This window comes from Lytechinus pictus, chromosome 8, assembly GCF_037042905.1.
Source record: "Lytechinus pictus isolate F3 Inbred chromosome 8, Lp3.0, whole genome shotgun sequence".
NCBI classification, from domain to species: Eukaryota; Metazoa; Echinodermata; class Echinoidea; order Temnopleuroida; family Toxopneustidae; genus Lytechinus; species Lytechinus pictus.
In genome coordinates this window covers 32,720,895-32,737,615 of record NC_087252.1, presented here as the reverse complement: position 1 = coordinate 32,737,615, position 16,721 = coordinate 32,720,895, and positions in this window count along the sequence as shown.

The window sequence follows — 16,721 nt, the reverse complement described above, 5'->3', positions numbered from 1 at the left end:
TTTTCTTATGCTTTTCTTTTTTTCTTTTCTTTTCTTGTTCTTTTCTTTTCTTACTTTTTTCTTCTCTCTTTTGTCTATTTCTTTTCTGTATCTTTTCTTTTATTTTCCTTTCTTCTTTGTTTTCTCTTTTTTTCCTTTTATCATGGAGGAATGGCGTAGTCTTTCCTCCAGACCCAATTATTTAAAAAATAACAAAAAAAAAAAAAAAAAAAAAGAATCTAAGACCCAACAATCCTTCAAACTATGAACCTTTAATAAATAAAGGTTTAGAGAGTTTTCTTTATTCCAGACCTTGTCATTTTCAAAAATAAGATAAATGAAATCTTCATAACTAAGACTCAATCAAATTATTGTGCCTGTTCAACATGAATAAGATGATTGGGGGAGCATTTCATTAACATTATGTCCGACAAGTTGTCAGATCTGACAACTTTCCTTTATGTGGCTAAGAAGCAGTGCTACCATGGTAAGTGTCGGATAAAATGGGACTTGTCGGATAAAACGTCAGACAACTCCTTTCATGAAATGCTCCCCGGGCTCTTAGTTTTGAATTTGGTTTTTTTTTATTCATAAATTTCTTTGCCTGGAAAAAAAAGTGTGTGTTTAAATGCATTCGTTATTACAGGATCTTAGGCTGGAAGAGGGTTTTAAGTTTAAATGTTTGTTTTGTTGTTCTGGGTTCTTTTTTTAATAAACTGGTCTGGTAAAATTAAGTATGCGTTATCACAGGGTTTTTATAGTTTGGAAGATGCTGGGGTCTAAGTTTTAAGATTAATGTTTCGCTTAATTTGTATTTTTAAGAGAACTGGGTGTGGGGTAAAGACAACGCTCTACGCCCAAGCATTTTAACTGGGTTTAATTTTGAAGATTGGTCTTAGCTTTGATTTTTTTTCTTCATAATTTTTTTTTATTTTTTTTAAATAACCGGGTCTAGACGAAAGACTAAGCATAATTCTCGTGTTATTCCACAGGAATAAGAATATGACAAGGTCTTATGTTTTTAAGATTGTTTAAATTATTTTTTAAATGACTGGGTCTGGAATAAAGACAATGCTCTAAACATGTGCTTTTCTTCATGGTCTTAGTTTGGAGGATTGTTGGTTCTTAGATTCGTTGTGGGGGTTGGGTTTTATTGGGTTTTTTATTCTTGATAACTGTGTCTGGAGGAAAGTCTACAATTTTTTTAATTCATTTTTTAAATAACCGGGTCTGGAGGAAAAAGTACGTTTTAAAACTCGTGTTATTCCACAAGAATAAGAATATGAAAGGGTCTTACTTTAGAAGATTTTTTTTTTCGTAATTTTTTAATGATTAGGTCTGGAATAAAGACAAACGCTCTAAACCTCTTTTTTAAAAAAGGTTCTTAGGTTGAAGGATCGTTTGGTCTTAGATTTGGAGTTATTTATTATTACTATTAGCGTTATTTGGAAAAAAATAACTGGGTCTGGCTGAAAGACTACGCTATATTTCCATGTTATTCAGCATTAATAAGATTATGGGAACTTTATACTGTTTTTTGTTGTTGTTGTATTGTTATTTATAATTTTGGAATAACAGGGTTTGGAGGAAAGACTACGCTATATTTCCATGCTATTCAACATTGATAAGATTATGAGGTCTTTATACTGTTTTCTAAGCTGTTATTTATAATTTTGAAATAACTGGGTTTGGGGAAAGGCTATGCTATATTTTCATGTTATTCAACATTACCAAGAGTGTAGGGTCTTTGTTTTTTTTTATGTTTTTTTTATTTTGAAATAACCGGGTCTGGAAAAAAGACTTTGGACTTATATTATAATTTTTGAAAAAACCGGGTCTGGAAAAAAGAATATGCCCTTTTGCGCTATATGAACGCATTACTACAGGGTTTTATTTTTTAGTTTTAGGTAACCGGGTCTGGAGAAAAGACTACGCTTGATTCTCATTTTTATTCCACAGGAATATCATTATGGTATCTTAGTTTGGACTTATATTATAATTTTTGAAATAACCGGGTCTGGAAAAAAGACTTTGCACTTTTGCGCTATATGAACGCATTACTATAAGTTAAAACAACAACAAAGACATTTATTCCACCAGATTTAATTAACTGGGTCTGGAGAAAAAACTAAGCTCGATTCTCATTTTTATTCCACTGGAATATCATTATGGTATCTTAGTTTGGACTTATATTATAATTTTTGAAATAACCGGGTCTGGAAAAAAGACTGCACTTTTGCGCTATATGAACGCATTACTATAGGATTTTAAATAACGGATTCGCAAAAAATCCCTTCAAATTTATTACATTTGTGGGTAAAGTCATAATGACATTTATGGGTGATAAAAATTATTATATTTGTGGGTGAAGTGCATTATTACATTTGTGGGTGAAATTATTACATTTGTGGGTGAAGTGTTATTATATTTGTGGGCGTCATTACATTTGTGGGTGAAGTGTTATTACATTTGTGGGCGTTATTGCATTTATGGGTGAAGTGTTATTACATTTGTGGGTGAAGTGTTATTACATTTGGGGGCGTTCTTACATTTGTGGGTGTTATTACATTATTTTGTGGGTGTAACAGAGGGCAGAACTTTTTTCAGCCACATTTTCCCCGATCGGCCGCTCGATGTTTGTGATCCTAAACGAGATGTGTATCCAACTAAGTAATGAGCGCAAAGCGCGAGCAGAAATTTTTAATATACGTTTTGATCTGCTCAAACAAAGATCTGTTAAATGCTGCTTGCAGTTAGCCACGAAGACGTTACATATTTCAAAAAATTAATAATCCGAGCGCGAAGCGCGAGCCGAAAATCTTGACATTTCTTCCTGAAGAATGGAAATTCTAAGCTTTTTTGTAATCGTGAAAAGATAAGCATATAACTAAACAACTGATGCGAGCGCGAAGCGCTAGCGGAAAAATTCGAGATTTACACGTAAAAATGGGACAACCTATTCATGTTTTGTTAATCATGAAAAGGATGAGTAATTGGAAATCTTCCTACATTAATAATGCGAGCGCAAAGTGCGAGCAGAAAATATTGATATTGTGATCTGAAACTGGATTATTTAAATAGAGAACAAGCTGCGTATCTGACTAAGCATGCGCGCCTGTGTTTCAGATTTTTACCTAGAATCTGGGCATTCTAAATATCTTTTTTATCATGAAAATCAATAAAGCGACCGCGAAGTGCGATCTTGAAATATTTTATATTCCGATCTGAAAAAGGGTTAATATAAGCTCTGTATTTCAAGCACTTTATAGGGAGATTGTGAGGTGTATATGGATCCAATTTAAAGAAGAGCTGATATGTTTCACTATTATTGCTATGAGTTCTGACATAGGACCGGGACATTCTGAGAATATTATGTCATCATATAAAAATTATATATCTTCCCATATATGTTCTGTATCTTCTTCTCTTGTCGACATTCCATTATGAAAAAGGGCTAATTTGATTCTTAAATTGATATCTTATCTATTCTAATAGGCCTGATGAGAGCGCAAAATCTGTTAAAATTATGGCTTGAAAACTGGACATTTAAAGAATTAATGTTAAGATATAGGCTTACATAAATCACCAATCAAAATGAGAGCGAGCAGCGCTGCTGAAACATTTTGACGATCTGACCTGAATAGGGATATTTTGAGAACTTTATGGAATACAGGAAAACGATAGGTCCCTGACATATCAAATTTTGCGAGCAATTTTTACAGAGCACTTTAAAAATCAATTTGTAAATCAAACAAAAAAAATGAAAGTTCGATTTCCGAGCTGAAATTGTTTTGTATATTGACTTGTATATTAACTCATATTGTATATTGTATATTAACTTATATATTGACACGTTCGAATGTAACTGCACTGAACAAAAACAAATTATTTCAAGTAAAGAAAATGGAGCAGAAAATTATAGAACATGACAATTCGAGAGTATTGTGTAAAAGAAAATAAAATGGATGCGAAATACATGTTTTTCTTCTCTATCATAAACTGAGGAAGTGAATGATTTGGAACACACACCACGACTTGTGACTATAGGGTTATGATAAAACTAATCAATATAGTATCGTGAGTCAAATAACGATGATGATGATGGTGATGATGATGATGATGATGATAATAATAATAGAAATAATAGTGACGATAATATTGGCATGGAACGGTGGAACCCTCAAGCCTCAACAATGGCTTGAATCTTGCCAACAAATTTCCAGTTTTTATGCTGTTTATTTTTAAGTACTTTCGTTCACCTTTGTATTACACTTATGTATACATGTATATACATATATATTGATGTTTATATTTATGATGTTTCTTATGTCTTATAATATCTCTATCTTTAATTCAAATGTAAATCCTGTTGAAACTTGAGATAAAGATTTGAATTTGAAGTTTGAAGGAAATAGCAATGATGACAATATTAACATCAGCAATAAATATGAATCTCAATCTATATTCCGTGTCATTGCTTTTTGTTTTCAATGATAGTCCCATCTGACAATGTAGAATGTGTTTTCCAGCTAGCCACGTAAAACGTCCTCTCCCTCTCATTTTTTTCCCCAATTCGTCGTCTTAATCAATTGGTAGAATTGCAAAGACAATTATAAAGATCTGCATTCGGTGTTTGATCTCTCATCTGACAGTAAACAAACATTATATGTTTTCCAGCTAGCCACATAAAGCGTCAAGTCAAGACTTTATTTTAATTTCTTCGCCTAAATCAATGTCACCAGTCATCACTAATAATGAAGATGGAAAGTTTGTACAATCGATTAACTTCTTTGCGTTAACCTGCAAGGCCAGCTGGGTGTTAATGGATTGATTAGTGATGCCAGTGCGAGAGCAAATGCATGGAAGATTGCTTTGTTTGTTTTCTGCCAGCATCTTAATCAAGACAATTTAGATGAGACGCATGAACCCTGTTTTCAATGGTGATCTTTGTCATGGTATTAAGGACGAATTCGACTTCATCGCTAGAGTTTGTAGGGCTGATATTAACAGTGTTTCCTTCGAGAGAATTTGATCTTAGACATGTGAGAGGGAATGAATTTTAGCTATTGTTGATCTTCTCGACAATGAACATGGACATGAGACAGGGATCCTTTTAGTTCAGGACTGTGGAGCTTTACAATATTTCACTTCTTCAGACTTCATGTGTAAGACATTACATACTCCAAGTCGAACAGTCCATTCGAGGGCATCAATATCTCCTCAGGAACACACACTTTGGTTATGATTAATGTTAACTTGGCTTTGAATGATTGAGACAACTTTGCTACAAGTTGTGGTGTATTGTCTAACTTTCGACCGGTCAGAGGATATCATGGAACGTAAACGGGTCTGGAAAATACTGAGTCAGCAATAGGACAGGTATCTTTACCATGACTGGTCTTTCTAGCATTACTTTATTTTAAACGTGGAATATAACAGCTTTCCTCTTTCATCAAAAAGGATTTCAACGCTGCGATATTACGGCAGAAGAATTGAAATGGTCTCCTATCCCTGGGATGGTATTGAACTTTAAACCTTGCCTACTTTACGGGCGACTTTTAGCTCTTGGGGAATCTGCAAATCTAAAATCCTTAAAGTTGATATCTGTAGACTAGAAAGAACGATACGTTAGGTGGGTCTATTCAATGATGGAAGAATATCAATTTGGCAACGAAACAATGACCATGCTTACTTTGGATCCGACTGATGGTCCTATAACCAATGCGTTCTTGTCTCGCCAAGTTGTCCAATATATGGCATATGCCATTTTGGCTATTCTTGTTGTATCGTGTAATACCTTCATTCTCATCCTGCTCAAGAGAAACAAAGACCTTTACGACACCACAACCGTGTTCTTCTACCAGGCTCTTGCCTTGGTAAATATGTGTGCAGGGGTTTGTGGTGCGGTTTACGGAATCATCATGGGCCCGAGGGATATGTGGCCTCTTGACCAGATCTCCTGCGCTCTCCTCCTACGCGGACACTTTCTATTCCTTTATCAGTCGGCCTGGGTTCTTTGCAGCATCAGCGTAGACCGATGTCTTATGATCAATTGGCCTCTGCGATACCCGACCATTGTGACGCCTCGAAGAGCAAGGGTTGGATTGAGTTCTATGCTCTTCTTGTCCTTCCTACCAATGATACCTATCTTACCGATCCAAGGGTTCCCCCTCTTCCAGTCTAATACCGCCAGGTGCGCGGGGAATCCGTTTCAGATCCACGGCTCCGACCTGGCCTGGGTTGGTGTTTTACTTGTCTTCATTGCAGTCCCTCTGCTGATTTCGACGGCAGCAAACGTATGTATGATGCGCGCAGCCATCCGACAACGCCACCGCGTCATTCCCAAGAGTCACAATGGCGCAAGTGACGCAGTTTCATCAAGTCCATTCCGTCCTCGTTCAAATACTACAGCATCTTACCAAAGCAGCATTCAACATTCTCCCGGACCCATTCAACGGAGGCCTGATTTACCGGAATCCAACGTCGAGTCTGTTGGCCAACATCTAGAAAGATTGAAGACACCGGTGAACATGGTGAATTGTCCAACACTTGGAAGCAGTATCGACATCTGCTCCGGAAACATTTTGCCTCGTAGAAATCTAAATCTGGACGCTTCGTGTCAAACTCCTTCAATGCCTCGTGTGGAAGCCCCTACATTGGGTCCATGCCTGTCTGAACAACGAAGTTCATGTTTAAACATATCGTGTAATAGGCTGATGTTTCATCGTGACGGTCAAGAAAATCTGGCAGCAGAGAAGACAGAAGCTCACGCTGATGCAACGACTCCATACGGAAATAGGTTGGATGATTCTATTATTCGCATTACACATACTATGCCGCTTTCGCATCTGGCCGTTGACACCAATGCTCCAACGTTGGGCATAAGCAGCTTACAGAGTTCTCGTTCTGACGTCACTGTTGATATCAGATCATCGCAGCAGACTCCGGACGGAATATCCACGATCTCCGCACGACTTGATGCTCATCATAGATGTCGCTCCGATACAGCCACAACAACCGGTAGCAGTACTACTGTCCAACGACGTGACAACGCTAGAACCAAAGTCGCAGCCATGTTGTCTCGCCATTCCGCTCAACTCAAATCCTTACGCACGATTGTTGCCATGACAATAGCGTTCTACGCATCTTGGGTACCGATAACCGCCTATTTTATCCTCCAATCTACTGGTAGGTCTGCACGCGTTTCGCGTGAATTTTATTCCTTCGCGCTGGGAGTAGATATATGCGCATGTTGGTGGAATATCATCGTTTACGTCATCACCAATGCGCCTTTAAGGAATGCGGCTAAGAACATGATAAAATGTCGGTAATTAGAACACAATACTGAGAGCAGAATGGTATTTAAATCGTTGATAATAAAAAGAGAAGATGGCCGAGCATGAAGCTTTGCGGTACGCCGCACTTTTTTTTCTTGTGATGGTGAAAACCATTGAAGTGTTTACGATAGTGCGATAGCTAGTAAAGAGTTTTAAGAGTGCCACTTGTGTAATAATTGTCGAATCATTTTGGTGAAATTTAATGATCGTTCACAGCAAAGGCTTTAGTGAGGTATATAATAGTTAATGCATATTCTTTACTGTTATGGCTTCCTTAGTTTTATGAATGAGATCAATTATTGATGTATCTATTGAGTGACCTTGCCTAAATCCAAATTGATTTTCAATTAAATATGGTGTTTCTTTAAAAATTCATCTAATCTCTTTTTATATGCGTTTTTAAAGTATTTTTAGTAAAGGAATGGTAATACGGTTAATGGCCGGAAATTGTTGATTTTATCCCCTTTTTATGAATATGTGTAACACATGTAAGTTTATTTTTTGTTGGAAAGATACCATAAGGCTACTAATACAATGATTGAAAATTAAAGATAGTCCACCTGTAACCGACATTACTGTTTTTTTACAACTTCAATACCATTTATGCCGGAAATTGTATAAATAACCCACCATAAATATTAGTTTATAATTTAGGCTTGAAAATAGACTATTTATTATGCGTTTCAAGATATTTAATTGTCTAATGAGATATATTTTTGCAGAATTTATATTTTGCTAAACCAATATTATCCTAATAATAATAATAAAGAAATTCATGTAAGGAATTGGCAATGCACAGTTAATTTCATCCCGAACTTGAAGAAATATACTTTATTATGTTCTTTGTTATGGATTTTATTCAAGAATTCATTTATAACTCTTGTCGATTTGTTATTTCCAACGGTATCATTAATCATATTAGAAAAAACAATCTCTTTTGACCTGTTTGCGCATGGTTCCCAAATGGACTGTACGCTACTTTACCATGTTTACGTGAAGTAAAGTGTGTGTACATCCCCTATTAACCAATGATTATTGTTTTGTTGCTCATACAACTAAAATATTTTATTGAAAGACATTCACCATAATTTGTTTTGAAATATACAAAAAGTGTTTCAGATATCTAGTTAACGTTGCCATTTACTATGTATTTCAAGTCGATGTCGTAATAAACACCCCTAACCCCTAACTGCATGGTTTATTTCCAATTCTTCTACTGCCAATTCGTCCAATTGCCAACTCGTCTACTATCATTTGATCTACCATCAGTTCGTTCACTCACCACATGGTCTACTTTCATTTAGTTCAATGCCTTTCCGTCTAATAACCAGTTGGTCCAATAGCCATTTAGTGAATATACTATTTGGTCTGATCAAATTAAAGTGTTAATTGTGCAAAATGAAGGGGAGAAATTAGTATTATACCAACTAGTTATCAAACGAAATGGCAATAGACGGACTGTCTGGTAATTTTTAGACGAAGTGATGATTGGACCAAATGGTTGTTAGACGAATTGATGGACGTAAAGGCATTAAACTAAATGAAGGTAGACCACGTGGTGAGTGGACGAATTGGCAATTTACTGATTGCAGGACGCTATCGCAATTTTATCCGGAGCCCCCCCCCCCCCCTCCACCAAGAACAACTATGAAAAAAAACCTGAAATGACAATGCGAAGTGATCAATTCATCATTTGGTAGAATCTAAAAAAATAAATGTTGAATCAAGAATTGAAAGATTGGAAGAGTGACAACTGACAACCTATTCCAAATGATATATTCAACCTTGCATGAAGCTAAATCCAACTATGTAAGTGTTGGGTACGATGGTAAAACGGTCTTACTCGAAAATGTGACTTGTTGAGATAAATTCACTTTCCTTGTAATGTGAGGGCGCTCTTTCCAATGGCGCTATCGAGAAAATCCCATCATGTCTTGAGTTAGAGATAATTTCCGCTATCTTGGTACTTTTTTTGTATTTTTCCTTCAGATTCGATGGTAAAGTGGTCTATCTTTGAGTTAGCCCATTGTCGGTAGTATCGTTTGGACGTAAAACGAGCTATCTTGAACATAAACCTTTTTACCTTCTTAATCGAGATTTTTTAATCATCGCTGTCAGATGGTAAAATGGTCTATCTTCTCAAGTTAGACCAGTTTACCGCCACGTCACACGGCCGTCAGATGGTGAAACGGTCTATCTCCTAAAAAAATCACTGAGAAATGTTGTGCATTGGGGTGGGATGGTAATATGGTCTATCTAGAAGATAGACCATTTTACCATCTTATGATGTGTAGTATGAGTGTATACATGTGCTGTGGTTAAACAGTCTATCTACACAAAAATCTCATTTATTTCATAATTAAAACCCTAAATAAGCTAAAACATTCTTCAGTTATTAGTGTTTATTGTGCTTCTTCTTTTCCCATTGCTAAAAATGCAATATTTCCGTTTCATAAAAAAGCTATAAACTTTAAAGTCATTTTTCTCAGAACAGCGATTTTCGAGATAGATCGTTTTACCATCTGACGGCCGAGCGTTGAACCATTTAAAGTGGTAAATACAAGATTTAGAAAAGGTTATCACTCCTGCAACTTTATTGTTGATTTAACATTTCATTTATTAGAGTGTACATAATTATGTCAGTAGGCCTATGTGTATCCTTCCAAAGAAAAAAAAAAGGCAGAAAACAAACAAATGGCAATTAGAAATAAGTAGTATCATTTCCAATTACAAAATAGAAACCAACTCGTGTGGGTATTAAAGCAATCATGACATGACAGATTGCAACGTACATGCGATTTTAAAGGTCAAGTCCACCACAGAAAAATGTTGATTTGAATAGATAGAGAAAAATCAAACTAGCAAAACGCTGAAAATTTAATCAAAATCGGATGTAAAATAAGAAAGTTATGTTTTAAAGTTTGGTTTATTTTTCACAAAACAGTGAAATGCACAACTCAAATGAGACAGTTGATGATGTCCCTCACTCACTATTTCTTTTGTTTGAATTATACAATATTTCATTTTTTTATAGATTTGACACTAAGGACCAACTTGACTGAATCACAAAGTATTAAACAATGCGTATTCCACATGTTCAGTGAGGTATTAATCGTTGTTTCACTTCTTGACAATGAGGGGAAAAAAAGAATATTCCATTTCTCATATTATAAAATACAAAAGAAATAGTGAGTGGATGACGTCATCAGTCTCCTCATTGCATACCCACCAGGATGTGCATAATTATAACTGTTTTGTGAAATTTAGTAAAACTTTAAAATGTTATAACTTTCTTATTTTACGTACGATTTTGATAAAAGTTTCAGTTATGCTTGTTAGATTTTTCTCTTTTTATTCAAATCTATTTTCTTTTGTTGGGGGTAGACTTGTCCTTTAAATATCACTACTTTTAAAAAAAATGTCATGTACACACCAAGGCCAGTGTATTTATAATAAAAATTTAACAGCAATATTACAGGAAACGAAAGGGCAATTATATTTCGCCATCGAAAGAAGCGAAATTAAATATTTACTTGCCTCCAAAAAGTCAAGGACTTCCTTGGAGCACATGACGGTGGTAATGACAGGAAAAGTGGTTTCTATTTCACTGGCTTAGAATTAAACCCCTGATTTACTAGACAAATTACACAAATCAAACTCTCTATGTCAGTAGATTATTACTTGCCACTAATAAAAGGCTCTATGATACACTGTCTTGTGGTCCCATGTAAGTTATCCTTGTGGGGGGGGGGGTTCTAAAGGGGGCGGTGCAAGCTTAAGGATAATGGAGCAAGATCAGACAATGTAATTGTGACATCCATCAATCTTTTTTACTCTCAACTCTATAACAGTGGTAACACAGTTACACGAATTTTTTATTTTTATTTTTTTATTCTTGAATTGTTCTCTCTTAACCCTAAAAGCAGGGGCGTCGATCCATTTTTCAGATTGGGGGGGGGGGGCAAAATTATGAATCAAAAGGCGCCCGATCACACAAAACAAACTCACCCACACACACACATACACATAGGCATATATATATATATATGACCATGGACCTATTGAGAAAGAGACACATATCTCACCAACAAATTAATGCGATCGCGAAGCGCGAGCTAAAATGTTTTAGTATCCTGACCTGAAAACAGGAAAAGGTACCTGTTTTGGACTGTTTAAAGTAACTCGTGAGGAGGATACATATCTCACTACACACATGGGCGGAAATCCCAGGGGGGACAGGGGGGACGTGCCCCCCCCCCCTACTCTTAATAGTAGGGGGGGACACAATATCAAATGTCCCCCCTACTATTTTTTGTCTTTTATGATGGTAAGAAATGCATCATTCTAAATCGAAATAAAACATGTATTTTGGGACGAGTTGGGACGAGATGACCGTACTTTTGGGATGATAACCTTTTTTTTTGCTTGTCAAATTGTCCCGCCCTTGTCCCCATAGGCGGATCTAGGGGGGCCGATGGCTCCCCCCCCCCCTATTGGCGGAGCAAAAAAGAAAAAAGGGAAAGAAAGAAGGAAGGAAGGAAAAAGGAGGGAAAAGAGAGGAGGAAAAGAAGAGAAGGACGACGAGTGCATAAAATAAGATAAGGGGAAGACTTGGAAAATAAAAAGAATCTTTCGTGCCACTATATAAAATTTTCGCTCGCGCTTCGCGCTCGCATTGCCTGTTAGGTGATTTACATATCTTGTTCAATATGGAGCTCAAATATCAAATTTGTAAGTCAATATACAAAACATATTTCACCTCGGAAATCGAACTTTCATTATTTTGTGTGATTTACAAATTGATTTTTTAAAAGTGCTCTGTAAAAATGTCAGTTTAATGGTTTAAATAATTTTATCAACATTTGCTGCTTGCGCTGCGCACTCGCAAATTTTGATTTATCAGGTACCTATTATTTTCGTGTATTCCATAAAGTTTTCAAAATATCTCTTTTCAAGTCTGATTGTCAAGACGTATCAGCTAGCGCTGCACGCTGGCATTTTGATTGGTGAGTTATATATGTTTCAATATTGATTATGCAACAAACTACTTAAAATCCCCTTTACATGACAGTTTATCAAAAATTTTAGCTCGCGATTTGCGCTCGCATTAATGATTAAAAATATATTAACTGATGCATCCTATTCATAATTACAAAAGTGAAATGTCCAGTTCTTATGCCATATCATCAAATTTCGCGACCTCATTAGGCATTAATAAATATGATATTAATTTAATAGTTAAATTATCCCTTTTGTTTCATCTCGCGCTTAGCAAGAGGAATAGGAAGATAGTCATCATTTTCATTATATGTCATAAGGATGTCCCTGTCCTATGTCAAAACTCAAAGTAATAATAATGAAAATGTTAGCTCTTTTTTGCGATCTCTTAAGTGCGATCCATATCCATCTTACAATTTTCCTACAAAATGCTTGAAATATAAAGCTGTAATTGACTCTTTTTTCAGATCGGAATATCAAAGTTTCATGATTTTCATGATTAAAGATGTATTTAGAATGCCTAGATTGTAGGTCTAAATATGAAACACGCGCGCGCATGTTTATTCAAATACTCAACTTGTTCTCTATTTAAATCATTATCCAGTTTCAGATCACAATATCAAAAATTTTCTGCTAGCGCTTTGTGGTCGCATTATTAATGTAGGAAGACCCCCTATTACTCATCCTTTTCATGATTTACAAAACATTAATTTTGATTGATATATTTTATTTAAACACGGTAAAAAGCCCTCGATCAGCCTATGGCTGTTTACAAAACATGAACAGAGTGGCCCATTTTTAGGTCTAAATCTCGATTTTTTGCTAGCGCTTCGCGCTCGCATCAATTGTCTACTTATATACCTATTCTGCTTGAGTTACAAAAAGCGCTTAGAATTTATATTCTTTAGGTGAAAATGTAAAAAAAAATCAGCTCGCGCTCCGCGCTCGCATTATTTGATTGTTAAATTGTCTTTAACAGGTATCTTTTCCATCAGTTCATTTCTGCTCGCGCTTTGCGTTCGTAGTAATTTTTTTAGGATAACAAACATTGCCCACAATGTTCAAATTTTAGGAAAAAATACATAAAATTTCCAAAAAATTAGCTCGCGCTATAATCATATAAATAAGGATTATGATATTATATATGAATTTATAAGAATAAAGCTAAGAAGTGACTTATGAGGACTACCCCTTCAAAGAAACAAACAAATCATCTTCGAGCTGCCGATCGGGGAAAATATGGCTGAAACAAATTTCCGCCCCCCTCCTATTGGCGAAGGCTGGATCCGCCCCTGTGTCCCCCCTACCTTTTGGGAGAGATTTCCGCCCCTGACTACACATATAATGCGAGTGCCGAGAGCGAACTGAAATTTCTTTATATTCTGACCTGCAAGCTTGATCTTTAAGCATTTTTGGTACCAATGATTAAGATACGTATCTAAAAGAACAACAGATACGAGCGCGAAGCGCGAGCTGAAAATTTTGATATTTCGATCTGAAAAAAAATGACAGTTTAATGGACGTTTTTAGTAAAGAAGTAAAAGAACAAGATATATATCCAACAAAAGATTATTGCAAATCGAAGCGGGAGTTCTTTTGAGGTTTAGAACTGAAAACGGGACATTCTATTCACCTATTTTATCATCAAAAGTATGGGTTTTTGCTAAAGAAATGATGCGAGCGCGAAGCGCGAGCTGAAAATTTTTATATTACAATCTGAAAAGCGGACATTTTGAGCACGATTTTAAATAAAAAACGAGTTGTGTATGTCAATCTCGCTTGCTGATTTCTGTGTAACATTACAATCTTTGTATTTTATTTTTGCACATGCGGAATTATTGGGGGGGGGGGGGCAAATCGATGTTTGCCCCCCAATATTTTCATTGGTGGGGCGATCACCACCCCCCCCCCCCCCCCAGGATCGACGCCTCTGCCCAAAAGGGCTAGGAGGTATGGATAATTTTTATTTGTTCATAACTGAACATAATATATAGTAGCTAGTGGGTATGAAATGATGATTCTGATGATATAATGTTTGCAAAAGTAAATTTGTTGTCGTCTCTCTGTGAAACTGAAATCTTATGGAATCCATATCACATGACCAAAGGGGGTATTGCTCTAATAACACCACAAAACCGAAACTTAAAATCTATGTTAATCATTGGATTATTGCCAAATCCTAACCAGTATGTTCATTTTGTTTTCTACCATTATGAAACCAACTTCACTCCAGAGTAAACTTCCCTGTACGGAGAAAACCTTTGCTAATTATCCAATGGCTTTCTCAGTATCAAAACAAAATTTCAGAAGAAGAAAATGCCCCTTTCTTTGGGGTCGTGTAGACTTTCAGCACAGTGGACAACTAAAACACCATAGTAACGACCGCATACATTCATAATTCCGAAGATTCGTTATTCCGAAGGTTCGGATATCCCGAAGGTTCGTTATTCCGAAGATTCGTATTTCCGAAGGTTCGTAATTCCGAAGGTTCGTTAGTCCGAAAACGAAATGAGGTTCGTAATTCCCAAGGTTAGTTAGTCCGAAAACTAAGTGAGGTTCGTAATTCCGAAGGTTCTTTAATCCGAAAGAGAAATGAAGTTCGTAATTCCGAAGGTTCGTTAGTCCGAAAACTAAATGATTAACTAACCTTATTTCGTTTTCGGACTAACGAACCTTCGGAACAACGAACCTTATTTCGTTTTCGGATTAACGAACCTTCGGAACAACGAACCTTATTTCGTTTTCGGATTATCGAACCTTCGGAATAACGCCACAAATGTTCGGATTAACGAACCCTTTTACGTTTTCGGATTAACGAACATCGAGGTATAGGCAATTTACTTGTTTCGGAATTACGAACCTTCGGAATTACGAAGTACTCAACCAACCTTTTCCCCCATGAATTGTATACAGAAATGAAATAAGATGTTATGTTATATTAAAGCAGTCAAACTTGATATGGCTTTCTTTCTTTACAACTGTAGCTCCTGGAATGAATCAATCCTATTTGAGACTGTGATTAAGATCATCACCGACCTTATCAATGACTGTAACGACTCGTTTACTTGACCACTCACACAAATTATTAAATAAAAATATCAGACTAAGAATTAAAATTGATATTTCTTTTATTCAAAAAAAGAAACAAGGACCTATCCTCCATTATCTTCAAAAATTAAATGCATTCATACATCTGTTTTAGTTCATTCTTTACAGACAAAATATCCACATGTAGGATGTCAATTTTATGAAATAAGAATACGTGTACTTGTTTTACTTATCTACAATGTTTGTATAAAAGCCTCTGTGTTCACCATGTGGTAAAGTACAAAACTGTCCAGTCAAGACAAGCACATTCTTTCTTTAATTTAATGTTAAACAGTACTCCTTTCTGAAAATGATATTATCTGAATAAATAGAGTAAAATGAAATGGGCATAACACTGAAAATTTCATCAAAATCTGATTTTAAAAATATGAAAGTTATTGAATTTAAATGTTTAGTTATATTTTTTTTAAGTATGCATGCAATCATATATATTCATTAGGTGAGCTTCTGACTTGGTGTTCACTTTTATTTTGTCTCAATTTGATATATGAAATCATAATTATCTATAGTTTCTTGCATATGTGTCTCCCTTGTAATACAATAAGTTTCAGCAATAATGATTAACGCATCAGAGCAAAACTATTTCTCCATGTTGGAGTACAAGATTGGAATAAATAGGTCATATAAAAGAATTGGGAGATAACATCATCAGCTTGCTCATTATATATTCATGAAGGCATGCTAGAATATTTTACCCAAATAATGTTACATTTTAACATGTCATAACTTTGTTATTCCCTGTCCTATTTTTGATGAAATTTTCAGTGTTTTGTTTCTCTGGTTTTACCTTGCTAATATAGTTTCTAATTTTGTGTTGAGTACCCCTAATGAAATTCTAAAGTAGCCTACAGTGCTGCATAATATCATGATGGTAAAAATCCTCTCAATAAATAGCATAAGGTATAGAATACATTACCTCTTACAATAAATCAAGGGCGTTTCAATATCAAAAAGACAACACAACTGCCTCAAATTATGACAAATCAGTTTAAGAAATTTAGTATACCCAGACTTTAATTACCCCATTAAAGGAGAACCCAAATCGATTGAAAACTTGTTTTAATAGAAAAAAAAAAACTCTGAAAAGCAGGCAGGTGAAATTGAACAATATTGGACGATCAGTAACAAAAATTTTGAGTTGTTAAAGTCATTAAAAAAAAAAAAATCACTACCCAGGGCTCAACATTAGCAGTGGCCCGGGGGCAACCAAAAATGGGAGTCGGGCCACCAAAATTCTGTAAAAGCCTACACTTGGTGGCCCGGCCGGGCTTCCGAAGTTTTGATAATTGTAATAATGTT